The 19,305-nt window shown below is 40.9% G+C and overlaps 1 protein-coding gene across 9 annotated transcripts in view; it reads left to right on the top strand.

Moving 5' to 3' along the window:
• Positions 1-19,305, top strand: part of LRRC8D (leucine rich repeat containing 8 VRAC subunit D) — a 132,237-nt gene that overhangs the window by 45,134 nt on the left and 67,798 nt on the right. The window lies entirely within an intron of this gene.

Below are 19,305 nucleotides of genomic sequence, written 5' to 3'. Positions count from 1 at the left end.
TGTGTTTTTGTGATGAGGATCACTCAGCACCAATGTAATAATAAATGTACACCTGGGCACTGTGTTGGTAAAGGGGTGGTTAAAATGATCTCGTCTAGATTTATACCACTTTCTTTCGGATGAATGCTAGGATGAAAATACAGAATTGAAAGATTATTTTGGAGAAGTCACAGATTCTTGAGTGTATCTGTGGGTCTCTAGAGATCCTGAGACCCCCAGTTGAGGATATTTGCTGAGAGCATTTGCAGCAGACCATGTACAAACCATAGCCAGATCACTGTGTTTATGAAAATGTTCGGGTTCATGGGGGTCATTCCCTTGGTTCTCTACATCTGTCTAGCCTGTTAGCCTGTCCCTGCATCTTAACCAAGCCCCTTCTTGTTGAACGATGGAGAAGCCTTATTTTCTGGTCTCTCCAAGGCCTCAGAGGCTCTCTGTTGGAGTCTCTCTCTGGCTCTTTGTGGTTCCCTAGGTCACTCTGCCAGAGAAGGCGATGGCACCCCACTCCAGTACTCTTGCCTAGAAAATCCCATGGATGGAGGAGCCTGGTAGGCTGCAGTCCATGGGGTCGCGAAGAGTCAGACACGACTGAGCGACTTCACTTTCACTTTTCACTTTCATGCATTGGAGAAGGAAATGGCAACCCACTCCAGTGTTCTTGCCTGGGAGAATCCCAGGGACGGGGGAGCCTGGTGGGCTGCCGTCTATGGGGTGGCACAGAGTCGGACACGACTGAAGCGACTTAGCAGCAGCAGCAGGTAACTCTGCAGGCCTATCACTCAGAAGCACGGGGCACTTGTTGAGGAGAGAGCATAGAAGAACATAGCAGAGCAGGTAGGGAAGGCAATGAGGATTTCAAGTAAATCAGATTCTTACTCTTAATATGAAAAGGAAAAATTGATGCAGATACAGACCCCAAAGTCGAAGGCACTTTATTACATTATGGCTTTAGCCTAAGGACCTAGAAGTAACTTTTTTGCATATATAATTTTAATAGCATTATTGAGATAACATTCATATACATACAGTTGGCCCAATAAAAGTGTACTATTCACTGGTGTTAAATACATTCACGGATTTGTGCAAACCATCATCACAGACAATTTTAGAGTATTTCATCACCCCAAGAGAAACCCTGTATCCATTATAAGTCATTCCCATTCTTCCCAACTTCCCTAGCCCCTAGCAACCGCCGGTCTACTTTCTGTCTCTGTAGATTTGCCTATTCTGGACATTTAATATAAATAGTATCATATATTATGAGGTCCTTTGTTTCTGGCTTCTTTCGTGGAGTATAATGTTTTCAAGGTCAGCCATATTATAGCATGTGTCAGTATTTCATTTCTTTTTATCGCCAAATATTTCATTATATAGATTTGCCAGCAAAATTTCAAGTGTATTGCTTGGTAGTGTTATATTCACATTGTTGTGAAACAGATATCCAGAACTTTTTCATCTTGCAAAACTGAAACTAGGTATACGTCATCGTTTTATTTATCCATTCTCATTTGTTGATGGACATTTGCATTATTTTCCATTTTGCCTATTTGTGTACAAGTTTTTGTGTGGACATATGTTTCATTTTTCTTGGTGTATCCCTAGGAGCAGAATTGATGTCATATTGTAATTCTGTATTTAACATTTTGAGGAAATGCCCAACTGTTCTCCAAAGTGGCTGCACCATCTTACATTTCCATTAGCAACATATGAAGATTCAAGTCCTGCACATTCTGGCTAACACTTGCTATTTTCTGTCTTTTGATTAGAACCATTTTAGTAGGTGTGAAATAGTATCCCATTGTGATCTTTGTTTGTATTTCTCCTGTGATTAATGATGTAGAACATCTTTTCATGTGAAGTTTAAAAAATTTAGTTAAAGCATTTTTTTCTTAAAGTTTCCCTCTACTCCTGGGGTTACAATTTAAGAAGCAAGTACACCTTTGGGGATTGGAAGATTGAGAGAAAATAACTGTTCTTAGTGTTAAGGACTGACTATTCAGAACTTAAGTAGAAGCAATTGAACCGTCACATTGTCAGGGACCTCCATATGGAATCCTTGTCCATAACAAGCAAAGGAAGGAGAAGTTGTAAAATGGGCCCAAGTGTGGGAGAGTCCCTTTCAAGCTCCTAAGTTACCAACACAACGGAGCCAAAGAATGGCCTTCAAATTGTGGGAAAATACAAAAGTCATCTTTATATTCTCCAGTTTCTTGTTTGGTGTTTGGCACAAAAATATTTATTCTTGGCATTGGAGAAGATTTATCCTTAAGTATAGCAGACAGACCAAGAGTTTAGAATTATAAAACATGAGAAATAGAAGTTTTATACTGTGTAAAGTGGGGTTTTGACATGAAGTAACCATAAAGTAAATTCTACCAGGTCTCCTCAGATTATACAAATTCCTTCAAAAATACCTGCCTAATATCTTCCATGACTATTACCACACACACTTGAAAGTATTTATGGAGTCCATGATACCAGTGAGATTTATATATATCTCTGTGTCTCTCTTTATTTCCTCCCCCCTCACATAAGGCAGATCAATTCTTGCAGAAATAAAGAGCTAATAATAACCATGGTGTGTTCTCTTGGCAAAATATTAGCCTTTGCCCTGCTTCATTCTGTACTCAAAGGCCAAATTTGCCTGTTACTCCAGGTGTTTCTTGACTTCCTACTTTTGCATTCCAGTCCCCTATAATGAAAAGGACATCTTTTTTGGGGTGTTAGTTCTAGAAGGTCTTGTAGGTCTTCATAGAACCATTCAGCTTCAGCTTCTTCAGCATTACTGGTTGGGGCATGGACTTGGATTACCCTGATATTGAATGGTTTGCCTTGGAAATGAACAGAGGTCATTCTGTCGTTTTTGAGATTGCATCCAAGAACTTCATTTTGGACTCTTTTGTTGCCTATGATGCCTACTCCATTTCTTCTAAGGGATTCTTGCCCACAGTAGTAGATATAATGGTCATCTGAGTTAAATTCACCCATTTCAGTCCATTTTAGTTCACTGATTCCTAGAATGTCGACGTTCACTCTTGCCATCCCCTGTTTGACCACTTCCGATTTGCCTTGATTCATGGACCTAACATTCCAGGTTCCTATGCAATAGTGCTCTTTACAGCATTGGACCTTGCTTTTATCACCAGTCACATCCACACCTAGGTGTTGTTTTTGCTTTGGCTCCATCTCTTCATTCTTTCTGGAGTTATTTCTCCACTGATCTCCAGTAGCATATTGGGTACCTATCGACCTGGGGAGTTCCTCTTTCAGTATCCTATCATTTTGCCTTTTCAAACTGTTCATGGGGTTCTCAAGGCAAGAATACTGAAGTGGTTTGCCATTCCCTTCTCCAGTGGACCACATTCTGTCAGAACTCTCCACCATGACCCGTTCGTCTTGGGTGGCCCCACACAGCATGGCTCATAGTTTCATTGACTTAGACAAGTCTGTGGTCCATGTGATTAGATTTGATAGTTTTCTGTGATTGTGTTTTTCATTCTGTTGCCCTCTGATGGAGAAGGATAAGAGGCTCATGGAAGCTTCCTGATGGGAGAGACTGACTAAAGGGAAAACTGGGTCTTGTTCTGATGGGCGGGGCCGGGCTCAGTAAATCTTTAATCGAATTTTCTATTGATGGTTGGACCTGTGTTTCCTCCCTGCTGTTTACCCGGGGTCAAACTATGGTGGAGGTAATGAAGATAATGGCAACCTCTTTCAAAAGGTCCCATGCATGTACTGCTACACTCAGTGCCCCCAACCCTGCAGCAGGCCACCACCGACCCACGCCTGTGCTGGAGACTCGTGGACCCTCGCAGGCAAGTCTGGTATGTTCACAAGTCACAGAATGTTGCTGCTGCTGCTGCTAAGTCACTTCAGTCGTGTCCGACTCTGTGCGACCCCATAGACGGCAGCTCAACAGACTCCTCCGTCCCTGGGATTCTCCAGGCAAGAGTACTGGAGTGGGTTGCCATTTCCTTCTCCAATGCATGAAAATGAAAAGTGAAAGTGAAGTCGCTCAGTCGTGTCCGACTCTTAGCGACCCCATGGACTGCAGCCCACCAGGCTCCTCCGTCCATGGGATTTTCCAGACAAGAGTACTGGAGTGGGTTTCCATTGCCTTCTCCAGAAAAACAGCTGCTGCTGCTAAGTCACTTCAGTCGTTTCTGACTCTGTGTGACCTCATAGACAGCAGCCCACCAGGCTCTCGCGTCCCTGGGATTCTCCAGGCAAGAACACTGGAGTGGTTTGCCATTTCCTTCTCCAATGCGTGAAAGTGAAAAGTGAAAGTGAAGTCGCTCAGTCGCGTCCGACCCTCAGCGACCCGGCGGACTGCAGCCTTTCAGGCTCCTCCGTCCATGGGAGAATGTTGAACTCCATACAAAAGTCTTCCTTACCCCGCTGAGTCTTTGCAGCAGGAATTGGAAGATGTAGAATGAGAATTTTATGTACATACCTACGCCATGTTTTTGGAAGGAGATTTGTCATTGCTTCACTGGCCTGCTCACTGCAGGTGCAGTTGAGTGTGGCAGGAACCTTGCAGAGTGTGCTGCCATGGCTGCACCTGAAGCAGATATTGCAGCTTCGTGCACACTTAAGAAGTTTGGATTTGATTGTTGAGCCAGCAGGGAATTTTTAACTTGGGAGAGTAATGATTAGGTTTCTCTTTTCTTTTCTAAGGAAATGTAACTGGTGGCATTGTGGAGGATAGGCTGAAGAAGGTGGAGATGAGTGGCGGGGACTTTGGGTTAAAGCTTAAATGTAGGCCGTGAGGAAGAGAGGACCAGTGTGAAAGTCTTCTAAGGTGAACCCATTAGTACCTGGTAACCTTGTGGATGTGAGAGTTGAGAGATAGAGGACTTGAGGATGCTTCAAGAATTCTAGCTTAGAAAACCTGGGCAAGGTACCATATTGACGCAGAATTGTAGGATTAGGTGATCGATGAGGTCAGGAATATCAAAGCCAGTGGTAGACTTAGTTCAAGGCTCCACTCTTGATGGTCTGAGAACCTTTGTGGTTCTCTTGATCTTGGGTACTTTAGTCAACTTAATTAGAAGATAGAAGTTCAATTGTGTTTGTTTGCCTTTTAGTTTATCTAGAAAATTGATCAACATTAGCATTTCTCCTGGTATCAAGTAGTTCTTTAAGGCAAGAAAAGCATTTAGTTAAACTATTAGTGCTCCTACTAAAGTTTTTCCCAGGTTTTTGCAAAATTTTCTTTTAAGTAGACATATTTAGAAGGAAACTCAAGAAACAACATTTTGTTACTAAGCTGGTAAAAGACATTTTAAACTCTGCTCCGCCCCAAAGGAATTCTAATTGATAATGCTGGTGTTTTCCCAGTTGTAGGTCTTACATCCATCCCATCTTTAGCTACAAGATTCCTCAGATAAATCTTGAGTTTATGGGAAATAGACCCTGTATGGAGTAGGGACAAGGTGAAACCAGGTACCCTTTCCAAATCAGCCTTATGAATATTTGATCATTTTTAAGTGAACCAGTAGTAATTGCAGTGTTTTATTCTTAGTACAATTAAATTCAGACTTGTGCCTTCAGTTAAAGCATAGGAATTGAACCTCAATAGTTTACTTCAAAATCTGTTTCTGAGATGAGATACTTGGTATTATTGCATTGTCGTGATAGATGATGAAGTTGCTTCTGGTGTTTAGGGCCTCAAGGTTGCAAAGTTATGTAAGTTGTTTACAGATAAAATGCTAGTAAAGAAAAGTTCATTTTCCTGCCAGAAGTACAAACCCCAAGAATTTAGTATGGTGAATGTCTGGTCTTCTCTTGCAGCTGTCCTGTGTTTACAGAGTTAAATTATCTTACGTGTCTAGGGTTAAGTGTCACAGTTTCATGGGTTATACAGTAAAACAAAGTTTCTGTTTTGTATTTTGTTTAAGAAAGTGAGTAGATGATTGCCTGAGGTTGAATTGGTATTTAGAGCCTCATTAATGATTAATTAAAAATACACAGAAAGTGTTAGTCACTCAGTCGTGTCTGACCCTTGCGACCCCATGGACTGTATAGCCCACCAGGCTCCTCTGTTCATGGGGTTCTCCAGGTAAGAATATTGGAGTGGGTTGCAGTTTCCTTCTCCAGGGGATCTTCTCAACCCAGGAATCAAACCCAAGTCTCCTGCACTACAGCCAGGTTCCTTAGCGTCTGAGCCATCAGGGAAGCCATAAAAACACACAGAAGCACTTTTTTTCTGAGTGCCTATACATAATGGTCTTTAGGGGCTGAGATATTCAGAAGAGATCCTCTTACCACTCCTAAAAAATATATTGCTTTTAGACTTAAAGTATATTTGAACAGAGTTTAAAACTTAGAGTTAGGCTCTTTGCATTAATTTACATAGGGCATAATTACCTTTAGTAATTTAAGTTTCTGATAGCACTGGAATTCTAGTTTTCATTAACACTCTTGCTTCTTTCTACTACTTACAGGAATACTAACAAGATACCTTAACTATCATCTTGAGAGTTAATGGTTTATGTCAGTTGGCTTCACTTTAAAGTTTTCTGGTGACTTGCATTTGGAACATGTCAGTGATTCATAATATCTGGTTACCTGTGGCTTGGTACAGTTGGTGGGCAGATTTATTTCAGTACCCTCAGTGGCTCTTTTCTGTAGTAAAAATCCATTGAAAACTATTATGAGGTTGTTGTTTTTTTAATAGTTTCATATATTTATTTACTTTTGCCTATTTGCTTTGGATGCTATCTCATATTTTCCAGTTTTGCTCTTGGGCATCTATAGCTTTTACATTCATTTGGCTTGGGGAACATTATACCTCTGTTTACCTAGTATAGCTCAGTTCCTTGAGTGATCTCTTCCTCAGTATGTGACAATCTCTTGTAGAGTTTCAAATTTATATTTTATAAATTAGAAGGTGGCTTAGGTAATCATAAACATAAGGTATACACAATCATTTTTCTAGAGTATATTTTCTCCAGTTTAAATGATAGTTGTTTAGTGACAAGGACTCTAATTGAAATATAGATTACCACTGACAGCAACCAGTATGTTGCTGACCATATGGTACTTTCCTGGTAATATCTGGTTGAATGGAGTTGCCCTGGGTGCACAGTGGATGGCTTATTACCTGGAAGCAGAACATAGAATATTCTGCTAGCTGCTTTCAGAGATGTTGCATATCCTTACCCGGCCAAATGACTCATCACTAAGACATGAGGTCTGAAACTGCCCAGAGGCAGTCAGTCTCCTTTCTCTATTCTTTATGGGGGTCCTTCTACGATAGTGATCAGAACTTTGTTCAGTTGTTTGTTATAGAAGAGGCAAGACATGAGTCAACCCAAACATATTCTGTACCAAACACGTTCACAGTCTGTTCTCCTTTCCCCAGCTGTAATTTCTTCATTCCACATTTTCAAGATAATTTCTGTAAGGATGGCCTTATTGTTAGAAATTGATGTTGAAAGACCTCTCTGCTCGCCTTTGGAGAAACTGGACAGTGTCTGTATTTAACTGTTTAACTTTTCTCTGGGTTCTGTCTGCCTATTTAATACAACTGGGTTTCCCTGAAGTGAATATTGGTATGTTTTGTCATCTTCCCCAACTTTGTGCCTCCCCTTTCAGGTGAATGTAAATAACTAAAGGCCCCCATCACTCTACCTTCTGCACTATGCCGGGTATACAATAAGTGCTTATGATGCCTACTCAAAGCTTGCATGAATGAAAACTTCAAGTGGCTTAACTCTTAAGTAACAATATTTTGCTTGTTAATTTCTACAGGTTGGGAGAGGATCAGTGTAGAGTTAAAATTGGGGTCAAATCATGGAAATTTTAGGTGGAAATAGTTTGTGACCTTAGATAAATAAAGATGTTTTTAAGCCATATTAAAACGAGGCTCCTAGTGCAGAAGATTTGCTTATTCTTTCCAGACCGTGAACAGTTGTCTTGTTCTCACCAAAGGCAATTTTGTTGAAATGTTCTTAGAAACAGTGTGTACAGGCTTCTGTAATTGCAGAGATCATAGAGATGTAGGGAACATCAAGATACTGATTCAACCTGTCCTCTTTGGGGGATGTTTGACCCCTTCCCTCTAACTCAACACCCCTGAAAGCTGTCAACACAAAGTTGCCAAATAAGGAAATAGAATCAGTTTGTGTATTACAGCCTTCTGGAAGATGATGGGGGGGGGAGGGGGCAAAAGTATAATTACACATATATCCTTTTTAGGTTCCTCTTGTATTTTTAATGACCTAATACCTGGAACATTTTTGATAAGTTTAGTTCTTGCAGAACTACCCCTCATAATAGGCAGCTGAAGGCAGTGAATTGAACCTCATGGTTCCTTTCCATGGCTTCTCCTTTGAACATCACCCCATGTTTACATCCAGGATGGACTGACCACATTGTTATGTTCTAAATATGCTAGATATAGCAGAAGAAGGATGTCACCACTATGTAAAATAGAACCCTCTATAAAGCTGAAACTGATGGTTGAACCACTAAAATATGAGATACGTCTTTGTCATTGTATAGGATTGAAAACTATTGAATTTATGGTGTGATTCTTATAGTCCTAAATTTTATAATCCCGTCTGCTAAGTTTGCTAATAAAGGCCAAATGTTTACCCTTACATTCTTAAAACTAATTTATGAGGGCAGAGTATCAGCTATATCATAACAGATTTAGAACACCTTTCAATGTCAGATGACCTAATCAGTTATTAATCTTTTCTATGGGGAACGTTTTTCCTTCATCAGCTGTCTGAAATATTTGGGAAACTCTATCATGTGGGAGTTGCCATTCATCAGGAAATGCTTGTTCATAGATGCAAGACAGACCACATGGAGCAGTAAATATTACTTATCACTGTGGAAACCAAAAATCACAAATGGGTATAGCCTTTAAATCACAAACATTCTGCATCTTATGAGGATAAGTCATATCCAGATTGGGTTCAGTTCACTCAAATATTTATAAGGGATTTAATGATCAGAAAGTCTGGGGGACTTTGTTTCATGACTAATTTTCCTCTGCACAAAATCTAAAAGATCATTCAAGGGGGAAATAAGAGGAAAAAGTCCAGTTTGTATGGATTATCTAGCTTGTAAATGTAAAACTCTGGATTGGGAGTTAGGAGGCTAGGGTTTTAGCTATGGCTCTTTCAAAAAGTAGCTATGTGGGTTCAGACAACTCTTTTAACTTATTTGGATCTCCGTTTTCTTATCTGTAACAAGATGAAATTGGGCCATACGCCCCTCAGTGATAAATCTGTTTTCTTTTGTTGTTCCTGTAGAAGTACAAAACTTTTTTTTATTGAGAAGAGGTGTTCGGCTTGGATATGCCTCACTATATCAAGAGTACTGAGGGTTATTGTTCTACAGCAGTGACTTTATTACCTGAAAAACACTTTGTTCAGTCAGCATTGGGGCCACATGTCTACATGTTACCATTTGTTTATGGATCCTGCCTCCCTCTCCTTTCAGTATGTACTGACATGGAATGTCAGTATCGTCTAGTAGTGTGATGAAGTATGCAGCAATCTGAATGTGGAAGTTTAATTTGTCTTACAGCCAAAAGGTGGCAAAAGAGTATCTATGATGTCCACAGATAAACATAAGGATAATGCCTTAAGAAATGGGCTGAAGATGTTAACAGGTTGGTAGAAGAGGAGGCTGGCTGAATTAGTTAATGAGAGTGTTTATTCACATATCCATTTAATTCCTGGTTCTGCTAAGACTTTGCCATGACCGTCATTTCAGTAGTTTCTGTGAAACTACTGGGTTATCTCATAAGTGGAATTTGAATCATTTGCTCCTAATGACTCAGCAGAGTCTGTAAGGAGGAAAAGTTATCTTTATTTCCAGCTCTGTTGCTGATCTGGGTGTATGTGACAAGGCAACTTCTCTTGGCTATTTTCCCATTATTAAGTGATGGAAATATCTATCCCATCTTTATCCCTTCAGAACATTATAAAGATAAACGAAATAACTAAATAAAGCTATAAACCAGTGTTCGTTTGTGTGTTAATAATCAGGTAGAATCTTTGGGACTTGATTCAGAATTCAAATGTCCTTTTGAGTGGTGGTGGTGGTGGTGGTGGTGGTTTGGTCGCTAAGTCGTGTCCGACTCTTGGGACCCCATGGACTGTGGCCTGCCAGGCTCCTCTGTTCATGGGATTCTCCAGGCAAGAATACTGAAGTGGGTTGCCATTTCCTTCTCCATTTGAGTGTTAGATATTGCTATTTGATTTCTTTTATATGAGGAGTTTGCTAGATTATAATTTTTAAAATATGCTAGTGATTAAAAGTGAGAGACTCCAAAACATTTGAGTACCTGGCTTTTACAAAAAATACCATAATGTAAGGGTCCGTTAAGTGTTTCTCATATTCTTATTATTTCATGTCATAAATAGTTTTTGATCATCTGCTGAACACCACACACTGTTTTGGGGCGCTGAAGAAATGTAGTGAGTATAACAAAGTCCTGATCCAGAGACCATAGAGTGTGGAAACCTGTTAGGTCTCCTCTAGTAAATGCTAACAAGAAAAATTAGGTGTGATAAGGAGACAGAGAAGGGGGAGAAGTGGGTGCTGGTGGTCATGAAGGGCCCTTCTGTTTAGATGACACTTGAGCAGACACCTGGAGGAAGTGAAGGTACAAGCCAGGTGGGATATCGGGAACATTCTGGTTAGAGGAAGCACAGGTGTAGAAGCTGTGCAGCGGCTGTGTGGTTGGAGAAGGGCACCCTGGTGGAGCCGAGTCAACTAGGGGGTGGAGAGAGGATGCAGTTCAGAGGAGGGTGCAGGCCGGCGTGCGGGTGGCCTGAGGCCTTCTGGGCCACTGACTACACTCTTGACATTTAGGTGGTGGTGGTTTGTTTGTTAGAATAGTGATGAGATTTTTATTTTTCCATAAGATGACAAATTCTCACTTCTAGGGAGATACTACCACATATCCCAAAATATACCAGTCATATAAATCTATAGTGAAAATCATTACTAAAAAGTGTTTCTGTGAAATCATTTTATCCTGGAAACAAAATGGGAAGGCCAAACATTCAATTTCCTTTTAAGAAAAAAAAAAAGGCACCGACTTTCTGATTGATAGTATTTTTATATTGAGATATAATTGACATGATATTAGTTTCATGGGTAAAACATAATGATTTGATATTTGTATATATTCAAAATTGTCACCTCAATCAGTTTAGTTAACATTCCTCACCACACATAGTTATATTTGTTTTCCTTGTGATGAGAACTTTGAAATATACAATAGTGTGTTATTAACTATATATAAAGAAGGCTAAGTGTCAAAGAACTGATGCTTTCAAATTGTGCTGGAGATGACTGTTAAGAATCCCTTGGATTGCAAGGAGATCAAACCAGTCAATCTGAAAGAAAATCAACCCTGAATATTCATTGGAAGGACTGATGCTGAAGTTCTAATACTTTGGCCACCGAATTTGAAGAGCCAACTCATTGGAAAAGACCCTGATGCTGGGAAAGTTTGAAGGCAAGAGGAGAAGGGGGCAGCAGAAGATGAGATGATTAGATAGCATCACCAACTCAATGGACATGAATTTAAACAAACTCCAGGTGATGGTGCAGGACAGGGAAGCCTGACTTGTTGCAATCCTTGGGATCGCAGAGTCAGACACAACTTAATGACTAAACAAAAGCAAGTAGTTTTTTACATATATATATATATACACACTCTATCTCCGGAGAAGGCAATGGCAACCCACTCCAGTTGCCTGGAAAATCCCATGGACGGAGGGGCCTGGTGGGCTGCAGTCCATGGGGTCGCTAGGAGTCAGACACGACTGAGCGACTTCACTTTATTTTTTCACTTTCATGCATTGGAGAAGGAAATGGCAACCCACTCCAGTGTTCTTGCCTGGAGAATCCCAGGGACGGGGGAGCCTGGTGGGCTGCCGTCTATGGGGTCGCACAGAGTCGTACACGACTGAAGCGACTTGGCAGCAGCAGCAGCATATACACCATCTCAGATCACTAGCCCAACTCCTAGTCACATCTCTGGGCTCCTCCTCAGTGCATGAAATTCAGTCTTCTGCTTAGAAACTGGGTCTTCTACTCCACCCCCAGTGCATCCTCCTGCTTCTGTGCATCCCCTAAACTCCCCCAGTCGGCTTCCTTTCCCCTGTCTCCTCACATTCTCTCCTTAATTTTCATTTGTGATGTTTTTACTACTGTGGTAAAAAACACATGATGTGAATTTTCCATTTGAATCCAGTGTGCGGTGCGTGAGTGCTCAGTCCTGTGTCCAGTTCTCTGTGACACCATGGACTGTAGCCTGCCAGGCTCCTCTGTTCGTGTGATTTTCCAGGCAAGAATATTGGAGTGGGTTGCCATTGCCTCCTCCAGGGGATCTTTCTGACCCAGGGATCAAACCCACATCTTGTGCAGGTCCTGCGCTGGCAGGCAGATTCTATACCACTACACCACCTGGGAAGCCCCTAAACTATATGTACAGTGTGCAGCAGAGCTCTACAACTCTATCTTTTGAGTTCTCACAGCACTGTGTGCTTTATAAACACCGTGTCAGACAATGTTTCCACTTCCATCTTCTCCGAGGTACTCTTTATTTTTCTATCTCTACATCTAACCCTATACCTGACACACAGGACGTGATAATTAAATGTTAAATGGCATTTGTATTTCTTTAATGAACACTTATAAAGCCACTTAACTCTGTGCCAAACCGTGTTCTGAGTGCTTTGCAAGTGTTGGTTCGTTTGATTTTCACAAGAACCCTTTGTATGCTTTGTTTCATTTTATAAGAAAACTGAGGCACCAAGATGTTGAGAAACTTGCACATGGTTACAGCTAATAGTGAATGAATCCATTTATAAAGGAAGAAAAAATAAAGATAGGTTCTTGAAGATTACTTGTGCTGCCTCAGGGCTCCAGGAACAGCAGACAGGGTGGGTCCTCAGTGGCTGGGAGCATGGTGGCATGGAGCCTGTCGGTGCCTGAGGTCCTTTTGAAAAGCTTCTTTGTCCCCTGCCTTCCAAGCCAGGCAGACACCTGTCTTCCGAAGGCCTTCTCCTACCCCAAGCTCTTTCCTGCCAGAGATACTTGAGGCCTCCTTTGTCCTCTAATCTGCTCAAGTGACTTTAGGACACTTCTGGAACTGCTGGGGTTAAGTGATAGATTTCTCTCTGTGATTGGCGGTTACACGTCCTGGAGGGGAATTTAACAGCTAACTCCGCATCCCTTCTCCTACCAAGTGTTTGAAAAACCAGCAGAGTTTTAAATATTGTGGTCCATAAACCACCAAGGTTAAAACCATCATGGGATCTCATTTAACATACCACTCTCTGGGCTCCACCTTCAGTTCATTTCAGTTTAATTGCTCAGTTGTGTCTGACTCTTTGCAACCCCATGGACTGCAAGTACTCCAGGCCTCCCTGTCCATCGCCAACTCCTGGAGTCCACACAAACTCATGTCCCTTGAGTCAGTAATGCCATCCAACCATCTCATCCTCTGTTGTCCCCTTCTCTGCCTGTCCTCAATCTTTCCCAGCATCAGTGTCTTTTCAAATGAGTCAGTTCTTCTCATCAGGTGGCCGAAGTATTGGAGTTTCAGCTTCAACATCAGTCCTTCCAATGAACACTCAGGACTGAGCTCGTTTAGGATGGACTGGTTGGATCTCCTTGCTGTCCAAGGGACTCTCAAGAGTCTTCTCCAGCACCACAGTTCAAAAGCATCAGTTCTTCAGTGCTCAGCTTTCTTCACAGTCCAACTCTCACATCCATACATGACTACTGGAAAAACCATAGCCTTGACTAAGGGGACCTTTGTTGGCAAAGTAATGTCTCTGCTTTTTAATATGCTGTCTAGGTTGGTCATAACTTTCCTTCCAAGGAGTAAGCATCTTTTCATTTCATGGCTGCAATCACCATCTGCAGTGATTTTGGAGCCCGAAAAAAATAAAGTCAGCCACTGTTTCCACTGTTGCCCCATATATTTGCCATGAAGTGATGGGACCGGATGCCATGATCTTAGTTTTCTGAATGTTGAGCTTTAAGCTAATGTTTTCACTCTCCTCTTTCATCAAGAGGCTCTTTAGTTCTTCTTCACTTTCTGCCATAAGGGTGGTATCATCTGCATATCTGAGGTTATTGATATTTCTCCCAGCAGTCTTGATTCCAGCTTGTGCTTCATCTAGCCCAGCCTTTCTCATGATGTCCTCTGCATGCAAGTTAAATAAGCACAGTGACAATATACGGCCTTGACATATTCCTATTTGGAACCAGTCTGTTGTTCCATGTCCAGTTCTAACTGTTGTTTCCTGACGTGCATACAGATTTCTCAAGGCTCAGGTCAGGTGATCTGGTATTCCCATTTCTTTTAGAATTTTCCACAGTTTATTGTGATCCACACAGTCAAAGGCTTTAGCATAGTCAATAAAGCAGAAGTAGATGTTTTTCTGGAACTCTCTTGCTTTTTCAATGATCCAGTGGATGTTGGCAATTTGATCTCTGGTTCCTCTGCCTTTTCTAAAACCAGCCTGAACATCTGAAAGTTCACAGTTCACGTATTGGAGAATTTTGAGCATTACTTTGCTAGCATGTGAGATGAGTGCAATTGTGCAGTAGTTTGAGCATTCTTTGGCATTGCCTGTCTTTGGGATTGGAATGAAAACTGACCTTTCCCAGTCCTGTGGCCACTGCTGAGTTTTCCAAATTTGCTGGCATATTGAGTGCAGCACTTTCACAGCATCATCTTTTAGGATTTGAAATCACTCCACTGGAATTCCATCACCTCCACTAGCTTTGTTCATAGCGATGCTTCCTAAGGCCCACTTGACTTCACATTCCAGGATGTCTGGCTCTAGTGAGTGATCACACCATCATGATTATCTGGGTCGTGAAGATCTTTTTTGTACAGTTCTTCTGTGTATTGTTGCCGTCTCTTCTTAATATCTTCTGCTTCTGTTAGGTCCATCCCATTTCTGTCTTTTATTGAGCCCATCTTTGCCTGAAATGTTCCCTTGGTATCTCTAATTTTCTTGAAGAAATCTCTAGTCTTTCCTATTCTGTTATTTCCCACTGATTACTAAGGAAGGCTTTCTTATCTCTCCTTGCTAAATGGGTAGATCTTTCCTTTTCTTCTTTGCTTTTCACTTCTCTTCTTTTCAGAGCTATTTGTAAGGTCTCCTCAGACAGCCATTTTCACCTTAAATCTGCTAAATCAACCTTCACAGATGGGGTCCCCAAATCTGATTTTCAGCTTCTTAAAAATAACTGGGCTGGAGAACATGCAGTTGTACCTTGTGAAGGGAAAGAGATGAGATTGACAAAAAGACAATGTGATGCATGCTTCTCTCCACAGAGAGAGAAGGCAAATCTATGATCCTACTACCATTCTTTTTTCCCTTGGTTAGGGAAGAAAAGTTGCAGATCATAAAGTAGGGTGGGGTGGGAGAGAGATCCAAGAGGGAGGGGACAAATGTATAAGTATAGCTTATTCAGTTCATTGTTCAGCAGAAACCAACACAGCATTGTAATACAATTACAGTCCAATTAAAAAAAAAAAAAAAACTAAGAGGAAATATATATGTATACTCCAGTTATCTAGAAGAAGGGTTGGTAAATTGTGACGCACGGGGCAGCTGTCTACTTTTGGGAAACAGCCACATTTATTTGTTTATGTTTTGTCTATGACGGTGCTATACTGGTGGAATTGAGTAATGGCTGCAAAGACTATACAGCCTGCAAAGCCTAAAATATTTACTATTTGGCCCTTTATGGAAAAAGTTTGTCAGGCAACTGAATACCCAATAGAACTTCCTGAAAAGATAGAAGCATTTTATCTCCTCTCCAGTAGGATCGCCACTAGAACTTGAAGAGTAGCTCATGTGATCAAGTAGTGGAGATTTTCATTTTATTTAGTTTTATTTTAGCTAATAGCTACTGTAACAGATTTTGCAGGATGAGTGCAAAGGTTTCAGACTGGAGTTGGCTGTGAGGTGTCTTAGATACTGTTTACTTCAAGCTCCTGGGAAGAGGGAGTCTGGAGAAAGGAACATGCCAAAAGAATGCATTTTAGAACTTTTCATTTTTTTTTTTTCCATTGTGAGTTATAAGTGTTACCTGTTGGGAGGATTCCCCTCTGCTGCTTATCAGCTTTTTGACCTTGGTCAAGTTTCTTAGCTTCTCTCTGCCTCAGTTTCTGCATTTGTAAATGGAGAGTGACAGTACCTACCTTGCAAGATTGTTGTGCAGTTTAAAGGCTTTAACAGTGCCTTGTATATAGTAAAAACATTGTATCTGCTTTTACCACTATTTCATACATTTTTACAGCTTAGTCCAGAAAAGTAATTTTTACTATTCCACGCATGCCCCCACCCTGCCCCACTGTCTTTTTTTTTGTTTAAGGAAAGTAGATTTTGAATTCCAGGATAACATGACACTAGCCTGGCTAGGGTAGTCTGTTCTAACTTGGAGACCAGCTCTGCTTCATATCCTTCCGTGCAGCAGTAGTTTGACTACAGTTAACCTGATGGGGTCCAGCATGTGGCATATGTGACATGCTATTGGCCAGAGTTTTACTGATGGTCCCTTCAAAAGTTGAAAGATGGCCACATTATTTTGTAGAAACTTTTCACAAGTAAATGAGGAATACTTAATTAGAAGCAGGATGTTTCATAGTGTTAGTGCTTGTTCCTAGGCTGAAGAAATCCTAGTACTATTTGAAAGGAAATATGTTTCCATTTTATCTTAAGACATGTGGGAGTCTCCTCACATGAGTAAGCTTGACATCACCCCTTTTATAGAAGTGTGAGCAGGGCTGGCAGGAACACACTGGGAGGTGGGAGTATCTTTTGTGTAAATGACGACAGCAGCAGGAATCCATAAGTGAAGAAAGTATTTAGAATGATAGCACTGTATGTTTTTAAATTGCGTGTTCATTTGTTAACTTTCTCATCTTCAGTGTCATCTACTGATAATCCAGCGCTATGTACTTGCCATGACTAAACAGTGTCACTTTGTAAAACTTCTCAGAGACCAATGAATGTGGCCTCTTGAAAATCAACTTTTAGGTTTTCTGAGACAGTAATGATGCAACAGTCCTTAGATCTGTTCTCCAAGGATGGAACAACAGAGTGTTCAGCAGATTTTATGTGCTCAGCAGTTGCTCCCCAAGGCTGCCTTTTTGATCTGTAAGATCATGTTGCAATACCCCTCGATAAGCAAATAATATGAGAAGAAAGCTAGATCCAGACGGCAGGGGCTGTTTCATTATGCACAGAGTATTAGGCCATAATATTCTGCTTGTTTTCTATTTTCAAATTCTAGGTTGTGTTTGCATGTGTCTGAGATGCACTGAACCTGCTGAGAGTTTTCCTGGGCTCACTGGACAGAGCAGAAAAGAATGAGAAAATGCTTCTCTCTTAATATCCTCTAGCTTGTACAGCTTCAAACTGTGGTCACTGTAGGATGGGAGGATTGGAAGCATTGAAGGCTGATGGGATGTGGCCCGTAATGGGTTAGGTAGTCCAGTAAGCAATGAAAAGTTTTCTTCTGCTGCCCTAAGTTCAATAGTTTTTCTTCTTTTGTTTGAACTGTAGAAAAAGGGTACAGCTTGCAATTTAAAAGGCTGTGGTTCCAATTATAGATTTCCTCGGGGTAGAAACCTTATTAATATAAATTGCAGAGCTAGAATTAATGAGTAGAAGTTATGAGAAGACTGACTTAAGCTCAGTATAAGGGAACGTTTGTTAAGCTAGAGCTGACCAGCAGTCTGCTAGGATTCTGTTAGGATGTGCACAGGAATAAGAAACTGGATGAGATGGTATTGTATGCCATGATGTCATATATTTCAAAGATATTTTAATGAAAACAAATTGCATTAAACCCTTGATGTTATTAATACTTTATTTATAATGTTATGTTCAAAGAATTATTTCTTTTTTCCAAAGTTGTAGGTGAATGAGCCTAGCTTACTGAATGTGGCACTAATAGATATATTTGTTCTAATTATGTGTGTTGTATAACCGTCTTCTGTGCAGATTTATTTTAAAATGAATTAGCCATCCACTAATGAGAGTATACATGAATAAATTCAGCAGTTACTTATTTGGGACCGACTCTACCCATCACACTGTGCTAGCCTCACTGAGGTTAAAAATATAAATGAGACACTGCCTTTGCATTCTAATTGGAGAAATAGGCATGTGCACTTGAGTCAAAACATAAATTTCAAAACTGAGACTGTGAAGAATATTTGAATCACCAAAGTTGAAGAGAAAGCCATTAACTCTTCTGGAGTAATCCAGGGAGTTGAGGTGGACTGAACTTTAAAAGACAAATAAGATTGGAAGGGGTGGGTACAATTAATTAACATTTATTTGTTGTCTGCTGTGAGACATTATTCTATATGCTTTTCTTGTCTCTATATTGTTTTCTGCTATTAATCTTCATTCTATAGATGGAGAAATTGCTTAGGGGCAAGGAGAGAGTTATTTAGGGTCTGTGAAGGAGGAGGTGTTGAGTAGCTGAAAGTAGTGTGTGTGGGGACAGAGAACTGGGTAAGAGAGGAAGTGAAAGTGAATGTCACTCAGTCGTGTCCAACTCTTTGTGACCCCATGGAATATATAGTCCATGGAATTCTCCAGGCCAGAATACTGGAGTGGGTAGCCTTTCCCTTCTCCAGGGGATCTTCTCAGCCTAGGGATTGAACCCAGGTCTCCGGCATTGCAGGTGGATTCTTTACCAGCTGAACCCAAGAATACTGGAGTGGGTAGCCTATCCCTTCCCTTGTGGATCTTCCTGACCCAGGAATCAAACCAAGGCCTCTGCATTGCAGGCAAATTCTTTACCAACTGAGCTATCAGGCAAGCCCAGATAAGAGAGGGGAAAGGTAATATTGGGTCAAATTAACTAATCCTAATGAAAAGCTGACTAACTCTCCAGAGTCATGTCTAGGGCCATAAGAGGCAAAGTCTTCCAGGCTGACGTATTGGCTTTGGAGTGAAGAGCGTTAGATTCCAATTCCAGATTGTATAATGCACAGAAATCTCATTAGGTTGAACATTCATCATAAACCAAGAACACTGTAGTTAAGAGAGCTGGGTTTGATTTTTTTTTTTTTTCCTCCCACCACTTATTTGCTGAGTATCTTGTAGAGACTTTGTCTCTTCATCCGTAATATGGAGTGCAAAAGTACTGTTCCTTGAGTATATGACAGTTCTAGCCTGGGTGTCATATGTGTATGTGTGCGTGCTAAGTCAGTTCAGTCGTGTCTGACTCTGTATGACCCCATGGACTGTAGCCTGCCAGGCTCCTTTGTCCATGGGA

This window comes from Bubalus bubalis, chromosome 6 (genome assembly GCF_019923935.1).
Source record: "Bubalus bubalis isolate 160015118507 breed Murrah chromosome 6, NDDB_SH_1, whole genome shotgun sequence".
NCBI classification, from domain to species: domain Eukaryota; kingdom Metazoa; phylum Chordata; class Mammalia; order Artiodactyla; family Bovidae; genus Bubalus; species Bubalus bubalis.
This window is presented reverse-complemented; position numbering and strand designations above follow the sequence as displayed.